This window comes from Typopeltis vanoorti, chromosome 17, assembly GCF_054136105.1.
Source record: "Typopeltis vanoorti isolate ZY-2024b chromosome 17, IOZ_Tvanoo_1.0, whole genome shotgun sequence".
In the NCBI taxonomy this organism is placed as follows: Eukaryota; Metazoa; Arthropoda; class Arachnida; order Uropygi; family Thelyphonidae; genus Typopeltis; species Typopeltis vanoorti.
The window spans coordinates 86,088,304-86,102,448 of NC_143565.1; the positions used below are offsets into that span (position 1 = coordinate 86,088,304).

At 35.9% G+C, this 14,145-nt stretch overlaps 1 protein-coding gene across 1 annotated transcript in view; it reads right to left on the bottom strand.

Moving 5' to 3' along the window:
• The window catches only part of Pgant7 (N-acetylgalactosaminyltransferase 7), a 167,328-nt gene extending 154,195 nt beyond the window's left edge, over window positions 1–13,133 (bottom strand). The window contains exon 1 of the mRNA XM_090406886.1: window positions 12,972–13,133. The gene's annotated coding sequence lies outside the window, so the exon portion shown is untranslated. The remainder of the gene's footprint in view (window positions 1–12,971) is intronic.
• Between the last annotated feature and the right edge of the window lie 1,012 nt (window positions 13,134–14,145).

Sequence of the window (14,145 nt, forward strand, 5' to 3'; positions counted from 1 at the left end):
ACTAAATAACAATGGTCCCAAATAACATCCCATGGCACACCACTAGTGATTTTCCTCTTTTGAGATAGGAATCAGTAAGTTGTGTAATGCATTATCTGATAGCCAGTCATCTATCCAACTCACTATTCTGTTATCCAATCCTATCTGCTTCTGTTCAGTGACCAACTTGTAGTGTTGCAATCCATCAAAAGCCTCTGCAAATCTAAGTATACTATTGTATATGCATTTCTTTAGTCAAATACATTCATCACCTTGTTATAGTATATAAGCAAGTTGGTAAAACATGACCTCCCTTTACCAAACCTATGCTGACAAGCATAAAGAATACCACTATAATCAACTCACTTTTGTATCCTCCATCAACCAATACCTTAACTACAACTCCAAATATACAGATTGGCCTATAAATTGTTGCTTTAGCCTTCTGCTCCTTTGGGACTTGTGCTATTGCAAGACTCTTGTTAAGCAGGTAAGGCTGATCTAACTCCTTGGAACATTCTCTTAAGACACATGGTGATATGTCATCAAGTCCTACAGCCTTACTGACATCTAACTTTCTTAACTCCCATATACATCTTGGTTGCTCATTCACCATTAAGTCTTCTCTCATATCATTCTCTACACTTGAGCCTCTGATTTCACATTAAGAATGAAACAACCTGTTGAAACGCTTGCTGAATACCTTGACTATGCTATGTCCTCTGCAGCAGTTTTGCCAGCTGATTGGCCAAGTGGTTAGCATTAGTACACCTACTCTCCAATCAACAGGTTGCAGATTCAAATCCCACCGTGGGTATGAATGTTTATGACTGTCTTTAGGTGGGAGATGAATTTCATCACCTCATGCAAGACCACCATCCTGCTTAGTGAAGGTTTGAAAAATGTCTTCCACATCTGGTCTATAGAGCAGGGTTTCTAGCTTAGATTCAAATCTCACTGTGGGTATGAATGTTTATGACTGTCTGAGATGGTGGGAGATGAATTTAATCACCTTATGCAAGACCATCATCCTGCTTAGTGGAGGTTTGAAATGGTTTGAAAAATGTCTTTCACGTTTGGTCTATAGAGCAGGGTTTCTAGCTTATGTAAAATAAATAAAAAATTACAAAAATATATATAAAACTGATAAAAATGGCAAAAAATAAAAATCTTAGCCCGTCCAAAATGTACTATAGGTTTATAATAACTTTTCATGGGTGGGAATCACACACAAAAAAAAAATTACCCATCTGCCACTTTCATTTATTATCATCATCTTACCATAATCATCCTTCTTTCTACTTGCCACATGTCAAAAAAACTCAAGGTTTTTTTTTTGGCCTGATTTGCTCATTTCTGCTCATGCTACACTTCATTCTTCTTACCACTTGAATCACCTTTCTGGCTTACTCTTTAACTCATGCAATTAATTGCTACTATTATTCATCTTCTGCTGCCTCCACAGTATCCTCTTCTTCAAATTTCATGCTTAATCCCCCCCCCCTCATTCATCCATTTTACCTACCTTATTCAGCCTTTTGCCCTTCAGAATACATTCACATATTGATACTATAATGTATTTCTTTGTCAGTTTCCAAGAAGCATTTATTTCCTTAGTGCTCAAGTCTTCATTCATGCTATAGCTTCAAGCTGTCTCCTAAACTTGTCATAATCACCAGCTTTGCACTCCCACACATATATCCTTTTCCTCAGAGAAGTCTTCATATGACTAGCCAAAACCCAGGAGATCACTCTTGCCAACTGGAGGGAAGCAAGAAACCCCAGTCACAATTAAAGTTTTGATTCAGCCAGAAAGGGATGTGGTGAGGTTATCTCTAAGGGTAGAAAAATCAGAACTTCATATTATACTCAGGAAGTTAAAGAGGCAGTCATGGAAAAGAAGAAAACATATCGAAAGTTCGTCACAAGTCAGCTTGTGCTCTTACAGAATACAGAGAAACATCTATGAAAGTGAAACACCGTGTAAAACTAGATAAACAAAAGTCATGGTAAGACTTTGGTAAGAACATGGAAAATAAATACCTGTAAGGTGGAAAAATATTTAGCAATCTTTCAAAGTATTACTTTGAAAGATTACTAAATGAAACAAGCAGTGTCAGCACAGTGATAGAAAACACTTCACAGGAATACATGTCAACACTTGAAGTAGAAAAACCCATCGAAAACCTGAAATGTGGAAGCCAGAGTAGATAATATTCAACCAGAAATGCTCAAATATGGAGGTATTATATAGTGGTTGCACTGCATAATTTGGAAGGGCCTGTCAGAAGGTCGAATCCTGGATGATTGGAATAGAAATCATTTGGAAAAATAACAAGGATCTGTATTTAAGTTATATAAATCTGGAAAAGGCATATGACAAGGTGCCAAGAGGAAAGCTCTTCAAAATGCTACAGTTATATGGTGTAAATGGGACATTACATCGAGTAATACAGTCTCTATTTAAGCATATTTTATTTTTTATTTTAGTCTCTATTTAAGTCAGCATTTTTAGTAAAGATGAAAAATTAAATATAAAAACAGACAACAGAATTACTAACTCTGGTATGGCAGGAAACCAGCTGAAGAAATTTATAAGAAATTTCTTTCTTATTAGTCAACTCAATTAGCCATATACAAGACAACAATGTTCAAACCAATTTTAACTTATGGATATGATAGCTAGGTTAGAAATAAAACACTTGATCAAAGACTGAAGACCACAGATATGAGAGTTCTGAGAAAGATCAGAAGCATGAAAAGATAGCATCAACAGGTGTTGTAGTAAAAATGTGGATATTAGTAAAGAACTTGCCATTGTTAGCAGAGCTAATCTCAAATGGTATGGTCATTTAAACAGAATGGGAGAGGAAAGACTAGTAATACAAGTTTTCTTTGCCAGGTTGGCAGAAAAAAGACCCAGAGGAAGACCAAGATGAATCTGGAAAAGGCATATGACAAGGTAGAGGAAAGCTCTTCAGAATGCTACAGTTATATATGTATTGATACAGTAAAAAGTACCTTGGAAGACAGAAATATAAAATCTGATAATGTTGGAGTCTTGAGAGATAACAGATTAATTTGGAAGAAAATTGTTGATCGGAAGTTTGTAATGGTCTTTTTCATGTAATACTATTATAATATACTGTATACCCCGAGGGTATACATCAGGAATTTGACGATGAAATATTTCAGTTATTTAGACAGTTTTTAAAGTAACTAACAAATTAAATTATTATTATTATTATTATTATTATTCAGGCCTCCAAGGAGTCAAAAGACTCATCGAGGGAGGTCCTTCCTAAGACATAAAGTCTGTCAAGACTCATCGAGGGGAGGTCCCCCCCTGAGAAACACAAAGTTTATCATACCACTCTTTAAACTCACTGACCATTCTCGCTCCCATCACTCCATCAGGCAATGCATTCCATGGCTCAACCACAAATTTGAAATAGATAACAGAATAAACAAAACTGTTTTGACAGGGAGCCAGGTGTATAAATTTGTATGGAATAAGGGAGAAATTAGCCAAACTTTAAACTAGCAAATATATAAAAACAGTATTCAAAATAATTTTAATTTAGAGTTCTGAATTTATGGAACTATCATTTGTGGCCTTTAAACTATAGCAGAAATAAAATAGCTCAATAAAATAGTGCATAGTGATTCTGAAAACCATTAGAACTTAGTTTTGTGCAAAATGCTATGCTCTCTCTTTCTCTCTGCATGTGTGAATGCATGAGCGCACATGCACACAAATTTTCATAATCTTATAGCAAAAATTATTTTAGGACATTACAACTAAAAACAGTTTTGCAAACTTTCAAAGTCAGATGAAGAAAACCATCAATAGCATATCCTATTTACAAATTTAGGGACACAAAATACATGTATTTAAATGATTATTTTACTTATTATTAATAAAATAGCAACTGATGTTTCGACCCTGTATTGAGGTCATCATCAGAAAAATACATATGTATATGAAAACAAGCTACATGCTCTTGCACTCTACAAAAGGTAAATTGAATCTACACTGTTAATTGATCTTTTACTTAGCCTGACCTGAAGTGGTAAAAAAAAAAAAAAACAATAAACCCTGCTTTATTTATTTATTTTTTTTTTTTTTACTACTACTAGAGGACTACTACTACTACAAATGAGGAAAATGAGGAAATCATGGTCTGGCGATGGGTAATCCTTTATCCCCTGTTCTTGCAAATATTTACTTGAAGGATTTTGAAGCCAAGGCTATCTCTTCCTTTGCTTTAACACCTAATGTTTGGAAAAGTTATATGGATGACATTTTCCTCATTTGGAGCCACGGACATAATTCCCTTATGGATTTCCTTAAACATCTCAATAGTCGACATCCAAGAATAAAGTTCATAGCCAAGCTTGAAACTGATAGTTCCCTGCCTTTTCTAGATGTAAAACTGATCCGCTCTTCTGGTAAACTTAAAATTTCGATGTATAGAAAGCCTACACATACTAACAGGTATCGTCATAGTCAGTCCCATCACTTCCCTCCTCAAAAACTTGGAATAATTTCTACCTTGGGACATAGAGCTCACTCTCTTCTTGATGACCCAGATGAACTTCATAAAGAAATCAACTATCTCAAAACTACTTTCTTACTTAATGGATATTCTAAAAGAATTATTGAAAAATTCCTTCTTAATCCTCCTAGTCATCACACAGAAATAAATACATTTAAAGGCAATACATCTATTCCTTACATAAGTTCAGTTTCACAAAAATTAAGCCAAGGTTCTAAGAAAATACATCAGAACTTTGTTCACTCCACTTCCAAAAATCCGCTCCTTAATAAGCCACCCAAAACCTTGTCATCATCATCTTAAATATCCTGGTGTGTACAAAATATGGTGCGATTGTGATATTCCTTATTTTGGCCAGACGGACAAATCTATTGAATTGCATATGGAGGAACACATGAGGGACATTGCTTACAAGAGACAGCGAGCCAGTGTCTTATCAAGCCATATCCTTTTCTCGGCTGATCCTAATGATGATAAGCCAAGTCATACAGTCTGCTGGGACAGATCTACCAACATTTTTCGTTGCCATGATGAAATGGAGAAAAAAATTGTAGAATCTAGGGAAATAATCCTCAACCTTGAACATCTAAATAATAACTTGAGCTACAACCTCCCAGATAGCCATTCAGCAGTAATCAAGTACTGGCATTCACGTGATGCTGCAAGCACGCACTCTCCCGACAATACAACAAATGAAAGAACAGCTTTAAATACAATTACAACATTTTCATCCTAATTATGTATAGAGACTCACTATGTTGTTCATAGTTTCTTTAACCTTTAGTGTTTAGTGTTTTTTCTTTTCTTTTATAATGTCACCTGATGAAGGCTGTTATAAGCCAAAACTAGTCGTGTTTTACTATTAAACCTTTTTTGCTTAATTCTCGGTTTAAGTCATTCAACTCTATTTTTACAATATGTATTTGAACCGAGTCAATGAATCTCCATACGTATATATATATATAAATACGAGGGTGTGCTGAGAAGTTGTGATAATCACCAACTTTTACAAAACCTCTGACGTCTTCTTATTATATATCCCAAAAGAAAAGAACAAATTTATACAATTTGATGAAACATGGGGGGGGGGGGTAAGGGTTTTTAAGATATGTTTTTTTCTTGTGATTATATCAGTTGCTTTAATATCATAAAGGATCAAAAATGAATGGCATTAGTGAGAAATGGCTGACTATAGAGGATATTGCAATAGGAATAGAATATGATGGGCTCAGTGTATTCAGGGAGGATAGATAATGAAGAAGGATGGAAAGTACTGTGAATGATTGCAGAGGAATTAACTTTAACCACAGTAAAAAATATTCAATGGCAGTGATAGTGTGAACAATAAAGGTAATCGAGTCAAGGCCATTTGGTGAGACATTAGTAGGATAAAATACACAAAGGCTCCTCTAGGAGCATCCAAAGAAGATTGTGAACTGCATTGACTAGTTTGGTGTAAAATTTAGTGAATCAAGATATGAATCCCTATAACAGACTGTAAAGATTTTAAACCTTTTAATATTTTGCCCACATTGTATAGAAAGGCAAAAACTGTACAGGATATGAAAGCTTTGTCTTTTTTCTAATGCTAATCCCACCCATAAAAAAGATTGGAAACTATAGCATTTAGTCCAATGAGCAGTGGATAATGTTAGAGCTTACTCTAGAAACCAAGACAACTTTTTCTCAAGTCACTTTGGGCCTCTAATAAGCAGGGTCTCTCACTGGACACCCAAATCTGAGTACCTACTAAAGACTCTATAAATAACTAGGCCATAGTGAATGCACATTTGAATGCACAGCCTCCTAGTTGGAGAGTTTAGAAGTGCTAACTACTCTACAAACCACAACAGCACATACTATGAAATTTCAAGATTTAGTTAAGATACTTAAAATACCATATACTATTTAAATCAGCAGAGAGAGGAGATAAAATAATATACTCATAATGAGAGACTCACTGTCTAAGAGATATCAAAAAGGTTGAAAGTGAAGAACAGGATCAATGAAAAAAGAATGTGATGGGAATTATCACTAGATTTTGTCCCTAAGTCAGCTTTGAGCTGTATTGTGATGATCTAAATCTACATATCTCCTATAAGCAAAGGTCACTACCCTTGCTTATAGGAGATATGCATAATAATGTTCCTAATTTCACGGTGTCGAATGTCTCATCAGGTGATTGATTTCACCACCTGATGAGACATTCGACACCATGAAATCAGGAATATTATTATTATTAAGAGAGACCTCCAGGGAGTCAGGGACTCATTGAGGGAGGCCACATACCACACGCACCAGCTATTATACTTGTTCATCATGGCAATCCATTCAATCATGCATCGCTCCATAAGAGAAAAATCTAGATCTAACCCCATTCTTAGCAGCATTCATTCTCAGCTCCAATGATGTCCTCATGTTCTTTCCCCACCTTCCATAAAATAAAAAATTCCATCAACTGAAATCATGTATGACTCTTTCAGAAGTTTATAAGTCTCAATCACATCACCGCTCTTTCCCTTGTTTGCTAGTGTTTGGAGTCTACAAATTCTCAACCTGTTTTCACAATCAGTATTCCACAATCCTGATATCATTTTCAACAATTTTCCTTTGCACTCTCTTCTCCACTGTCAGAATCACAATGGAAACCAAGAGACCAGACCTGTCCAAGTGAGGTCTTATCAAGGTCTTGTAAAGAGACAAAATGACATCCTTATCTTTACATGTCAAAGTTTGTTTCTGGACTGCAATTATCCTTTGAGTTGTATTTGCAATCTTTGCAACACAACCCCTGAACTTCAATTTCCTATCTACTAACACTCCAAGATCCCTAGCCTGATCTTCTAGCATAATCCCACCAATATAATGACATTGGATATCAAATCATGCCGAAGTGAATGACTTTACATTTACTGATATGAACTGACATCCATGTTCACAATTTCAACCTATTCAAATCATTCTGCAAGTACTGCATATCAGTCGCATTCCTGATTACCCTACCTATCTTTGAATCATCAACAAATAGCTGTATGTCACCTGTCAAATCCTTCCCAATGTCATTAATGTACAGATTGAATAACAATGGACCAAGGACTGATCCTTGTGGTTACCTTAAATCTTGCAGACTCACATCCCCCCCCTTCCCCACGTATACCACTTTTTGATATCTGTCAGTAAACCATCTTCTTATCCATGCTAATATTTTATAACTCAAACCCATATTCTCCAATATATGCAACAGTCATCCATGCTGTATTCTGTCAAAAGCCTTAGAAAAATCCAAAAGTATCATGGTTTCATAGTATAATAACATTATTATAGAATGAATAATATTATTATTATTGCATCAACTCTCCTGGAGTCAAAAACTCATCGAGGGAAGGAGGAGGAAGAGAGAGAGAGTTTATACCGTTAAGAATTACTAAAATATATAAGAAATATACATTATATTATATTACATTACAGTGTGAAATAAGTATGCATATAAGGTATGGAGAGTAGAATGCCTGAGGAGTGCTTGTCTGGTGGAAGAACAGAGAGAGTGACTTTAGCGATAAAGAGAGTGCAAGATGTAGAAGAGATGATAGTGATGGCAGGCACAAATGACTTGAGCAGTAGTATTAATCTGTTATCAAAGGATTTAAGAACATGGTTAGATATCATGAAGAAAAAAAGTGTTAAAGGGAAAATAGTGCATGTGTGCTGCCTCATTTTGATAAATATAAATTAAATAGAAGAGCGATAACAATGAATAATATGATTGCAAGAATGAGCAGAAAAAGAGGTCTGGAATTTGTTGATGTCTGGAGTGTATTTGAAGGCAAAAGAGAGCTGTGTGCAAGAGATGGGTTGCATCTGAACATGGAAAGCCATAAGCATTTGAAGAGGTTGCTGTTTTCTGAGCAAGTTGAAGTAATTGGGCAGGAAAACTAAAATTGAAAAGGTTGAGAGTAGGAGGGGAAGCTTATGTAGGGAATGTGTGTTTGGTGATCCTTTCTCATGGAATAATTTGGAGAATAGAGCAGATAAAAATCGGTATGGGGCTATTGTGAATACTGAAATTAGATAGAATGTATATCAGTTGTAAAGTTGGTATAAGAACTAAAGGGAATCTACATTGTATACTAATGCAAGAAGCGTTCAAAATTCTTCAAAAGGCATTAATGAAACTTGGCTATCAGCAGAAGATTTCATTACTGGAATTCAATGTGATGGGTACAGTATTTTCAGCGAGGATAGAATGAAGAGAGGAGTGCTGCTGCTGATGATGATAGCTAAAGAGCTACAGCCAAAAAAAAGTAGTGTAGCAAGAAGATAGATGTGTGAATGAAAGTTCATTTGAGGCGATCTGGTGGTTAACAGAACCAAATATACAGTTGGCTGCTGCTATAGACCAAGGAATGATTTAGAAGACATTCATTAGTAAATTAGTGTAATGAGTGCAGGGGTAGTGATTATTATGGGGGATTTTAACTATGGCGATATCGATTGGAAAGATCACGTGGCAAAAAAGGAAATGAAATTCACACACCTTCTGAGAGGTGTGTGAATAAATACTTGAAATAGCACATAATTGACACATGGTGTGAGAGTGTTGGTTCTGGTCATAGGTTCAAAAGACCTATGCATAAGTAAGGTGTTCACGTTATCCCCAACTGGCGAGAGTGATCATGCAGTATTGACATGGGAAGTTGCAAAATTTGTGGATTTCTATCTTCAGAAGGGATATATACAGAACTACAGGGTAGGTAATTATAACAAGCTTCGGAGGCAGCTTACAGCCATCCCATGGCAGAAAAAATTGCAGGAGAAAGATGTTAGCAGTGCATGGAATATAATCAGCAGGTATCTGAGGGAAGCAATATCAGAATGTATTCTCATGTTCAGGAAGATAAATAAGGTAGGCATTAGATGGATGAATAGTAGGCTTGATCTCCAAAAAAAAGAAATTTACAAGGAGAAAGGTGATCAGTACACTCGTGAGCAGTACAAAGCTCAGGCTAGGAAGGTTACCAGCAAAGAAAGGAAAGCTAAATCAGATTATGAGAAGACCTTAGCCAAGGGGCTCAAAGGAAATTCCAAAGAATTCTTCTGCTATGTGGCAAGTAAAAGGAAGAATGACTTTGGGAGGATAACCTTAGTGGGCACTGATGGTGTCAAGGTTACTGAATCAGATGTAATAGTACTGGGCACTTTTCAAAAGTCTATCACTGGAGTGAGGACATTTCTGTGTCTTCTGTAGCAATAACTGATATGAGAATTGAAGTCAATGAATCAGAGGTACTTAGGATATTGCAGAATTTATATGCAAACACTGCTGTAGGTCATTGAAGTTGAAAGTTTATTTTTCACTTGGTTAGAGTATAATAAATTTGGTTTAATCCTTTATCCAAGTGTGAGCAAACAAAGTTTGCGCCTGAAAGTATCTTCAGGACTAGGGCAAGGTGATACAACACCAGGGCAACTCGTTGCAAAGGTGTAGCAAGCTACCAACACTCCTGTCTCAGTATCTCCTTTAATGCAAAACACATCTCCTTGCGGATATGTCTCATGTTATGCATTAAGGGAAGGGCCACTACCCAGACTAGTTTCGACCTTTATTGAGGTCTCTTCAGTGGGAGCCAGGCCCAAGCTGAGATACTAGGCAGAAGCATTCGTAGGTCATCTGTACCTATAGGAGTTGCCAAATGGTGTGCCACCCTTTTTTAATAAATTACTCTGGATTTAGAGAAAGATGTTGAAAGTTTATTAAAGGAGATACTGAGACAGGAGTGTTGGTAGCTTGCTACACCTTTGCAACGAGTTGCCCTGGTGTTGTATCACCTTGCCCTAGTCCTGAAGATACTTTCAGGCGCAAACTTTGTTTGCTCACACTTGGATAAAGGATTAAACCAAATTTATTATACTGCTGTAAGTCAGTATGGAATATCAGGCTCAGGTATTACGTGAATGCACAAAGGAATTGTCAACGCCTCTTATTTGGCTATTTAACCTAAGTTTGAACTCTGGTATGGTCCCTAAGGAGTGGAAGGAAGGCAAAAAATATAGTTCTTTTGCATAAAGGAGGCTCTAAGACTGCAGTAACAAATAATAGCCCAATCACCATCTTGGGAGTGATGGTAAAAGAATTGGAAAAGTTGGTTAAGGACAGAATTCAAGAATGGGTGGATAAGAATATGATACTCTATGGCGACTAACATGGTTTTGTTAAAGGTCGGTCTTGCCTTAGTAATTTAATAACTTTTTATAAAGTAACTGCTGAATTGGACAGGGGGGAAATGGCTACACAGTGATACTTCTGGATTTTGATAAGGCTTTTGAATACCCCATGATATCCCATGGAATACTGTTATGCAAATTAGAACAAATGGGGATGGATATTAAACAGGTGATATGGATAAAAGAATGGCTCATGGACAGATACCAAAAATTAGTGTATGGAGAGCAGAGTCCAGGATGAAGCAGGCAACCAGTGGTGTGCCTCAAAACTCTGTGCTTGGCCCATTATTACTTAATTTATACATAAATGATATAGGAAATGACTTGGAGGGAGATAATCAGTTGTTTGATGATGATGTAAAATTGGGTAGTGCAATAATTAACCAAGCTGATGTAGAGAGCCTGCAGGATGATTTAAATAAGTTGGAAAAATGGGCAAAAGGTAATAGATGTCAGTTCAATGTGGAAAGGTGTAAAGTTATGGATTTTGGGATTAAAAGATTACCAGTTGTATACCACATTGATGGAACGATACTCCAAGAAATTGATGAGGCTAGGTTAGAATCCCTTAAAACACTAACATGCAGACATAAATAAGTTACTAATTATATGAAGAGCCAAAGGCTTCAATTCAGCGACATGAACTTATTTAAGTTAAGGGATATTGTATCCCATATTGTTTCTTAGCTGAATAAGAAACTCAAAGACTTTCATGCCAAATATAGAAACTATATAAAGTTCGGCGATTCCAAGCATAAGCAAATACCTGGATAGAGCAGCACCTGATCCATTTGGTAGCGCAAACTGAGGCAATTCATAAAAAGGGTCCACCCTTTCTATGAGTTGTCTCAGTTTGCACTACCAAATGGGTCAGGTGCTGCTCTATCCAGGTATTTGCTTACGCTTGGAATCGCTGAACTTTATATAGCACCCTTTCTATGAGTTGCCTCAGTTTGCACTACTAAATAGGTCAGGTGCTGCTGTATCCAGGTATTTGCTTATGCTTGGAATCGCCGAACTTAATACAGTTTCTATATTCGGCATGAAACTCTTTGAGTTTCTTATTCGACTAAGAAACAATATGGGATACAATATCCCTTAACTTAAATAAAGAAGTTATTTTTTCCTCTTTATATGGTATTCATATGTCCACAGCTGCATTACTATGCTCATGTCTGGTCACCTGGATTCCTTGGAGATGAGGAGGTGGTAAAAGATTTAGAGGAGAGTGACAAAGTTGGTGAGTGTGTAAGGAATGCTCCCTACATTGGTAGATTGAGAGTTTGTGGATTACAGAGGTTAGTTGATAGGCAGAGAAGATGGGATATGATAGAAACATTTAAATTACTAAAAAGGTTTTTATAAGATTGATGCAGGCGAAATATTTCAGCAGTGGGATAGTGGTGGAAGAACAAGAGGTCATCCCTGGAAATTAAATAAGAGTGTGAGGACTAGATTTTTTGCTTGTAGAGTGGTGAATGAATGGAATGCGTTGCCCGACTCCACTGTGAGTGCTTCGTCTGTAAATGAGTTTAAGATGAGGAATGATAGATATTGTGTGAACAGTTTGAGTCTCCTGCAGTGTGTCTTCTGATTCCATGGAGATACCCATATAATAATAATAATAATATTACAAAAGTCCACAGAATTAAGATCCTGCCTATAACATATGATACTGAAGATTAAAATCATTCACAACAACATACTCAAACAATGCATTCCACTCTCCATGTAAAAAAAAAAAAAAAAAAAACCTTCTCACCCTCTTATTCACCACTTCCTTGTGCAATTTCAAGGGATGACATCTAGTTCTCGCCCATTCCTTATTTTCCAGAATCCGAAAAACCTCTCTCGTATCCATCCGGCAAATATGATTATTTTATGAAATATATGCATAAATATACATTTGTACTGTGCTTCATTTGCAGCAATTACAAGACTATATGGAGATATCATACATTTAATGTGAACTTTTCATTTTCTGAGTTATAGGTAAGAGAGTAACATTTTTTTTTTTTTTTTTTGATAGCGTATTTTATTTATTTTGCTGATGGCTCAAAAATAATAAATAGTTGATATTACGAAATACATCCATATCACTGTCATTTTTAAAATCTCATAAGTTTTATAAACACACCATATTTGATAACAAGAGCTAATTTTTACGATTACGAACTGGAAATTGAATACGGTTAATTATAAACAACTTACTTGTTGAAGACAATTTATAGACATTTAATAATTCATATTATGATTATGGAAGTGGGAAAAAAAAACAGTGATTTTTAGAGATTAAACTGAAGCATGACTTCCAAAGCAGGCATGCTCAGACCATCGAATCCATGCTTATTACCATCTAACTGAATGCACACATACATGTAATCGCTTTACACGTCAGCGAGAAGCAACGTGCCGGTTAAATCACAACATAAGCCTAAAATTCGTTCACTGGTGGTTGCTATGAACAGGTTAATGTTGAAACGATATTCTGCTAAGCATTCTGACACGTGCCTCCATCTTGCGAACAAAATCAGAAATGCTTGCTGAGCGCGATTGCAAAAGAGGCCGGCTTTTTGTACGGATACAGATTTTAAAATTAAAATTTAAGAACAGCAATCATACAATTAAACTACTTATATACATGCTTTTGATCTTTGTCCTACTTTTAATTATTTTATATTATGCAGTTATTCAGTATAACCCTCTTCCCTCATGCTTCTAATTTTTCTTGTACAATATATATTATCATTTCGATAATTTGCTGTTTTTGCAAAAGTGCTATAACTTTATTCTATTAAAACCGTTACGATTCAATGAAGCACATAAATAGTAATTTATGATATTCTTTTTGTTTTTCTATTATTTGTTTTACAATAATCTTGATATATTCAATTGAGTCAGTCAATCTCGCACGAGATAGGGGTTTTGTCTTCAAGAAACTTTGCCAAACAGGCAAATGGAGCAGCGAAAATCACACACTGCAAACAGCGGATATCATAATGTTCTCTGGATCTTGTGGCGCAAAGAAGACAATGATTTCTTGTACTCTCCAAAAGTGTCACTTAATAATAATAATAATAATAATTCATGAACCACTTCGAAAGCTGTGCCTCCCATTTCACCAGCTGCCACTGCCAGGAGAGCAGTGGCAACTGGTGAAAATTTTAAGTGGGGGTGCTGCATATACAAAGTAAATTTTCTTTTATCCAATTTATTAATAAATAAATTTACATATTAAAAAATTGCTTTATTAAAAATATTTCACCCTCACCAAGAACACACACCAATAATCAAAGTTTTGTATCTCACAGAAATAACGCGTGCATGCATACAATTATCTGTAGCGATACTGCTCAAATGAGCAGTGTCGGATTCACTTGTTACG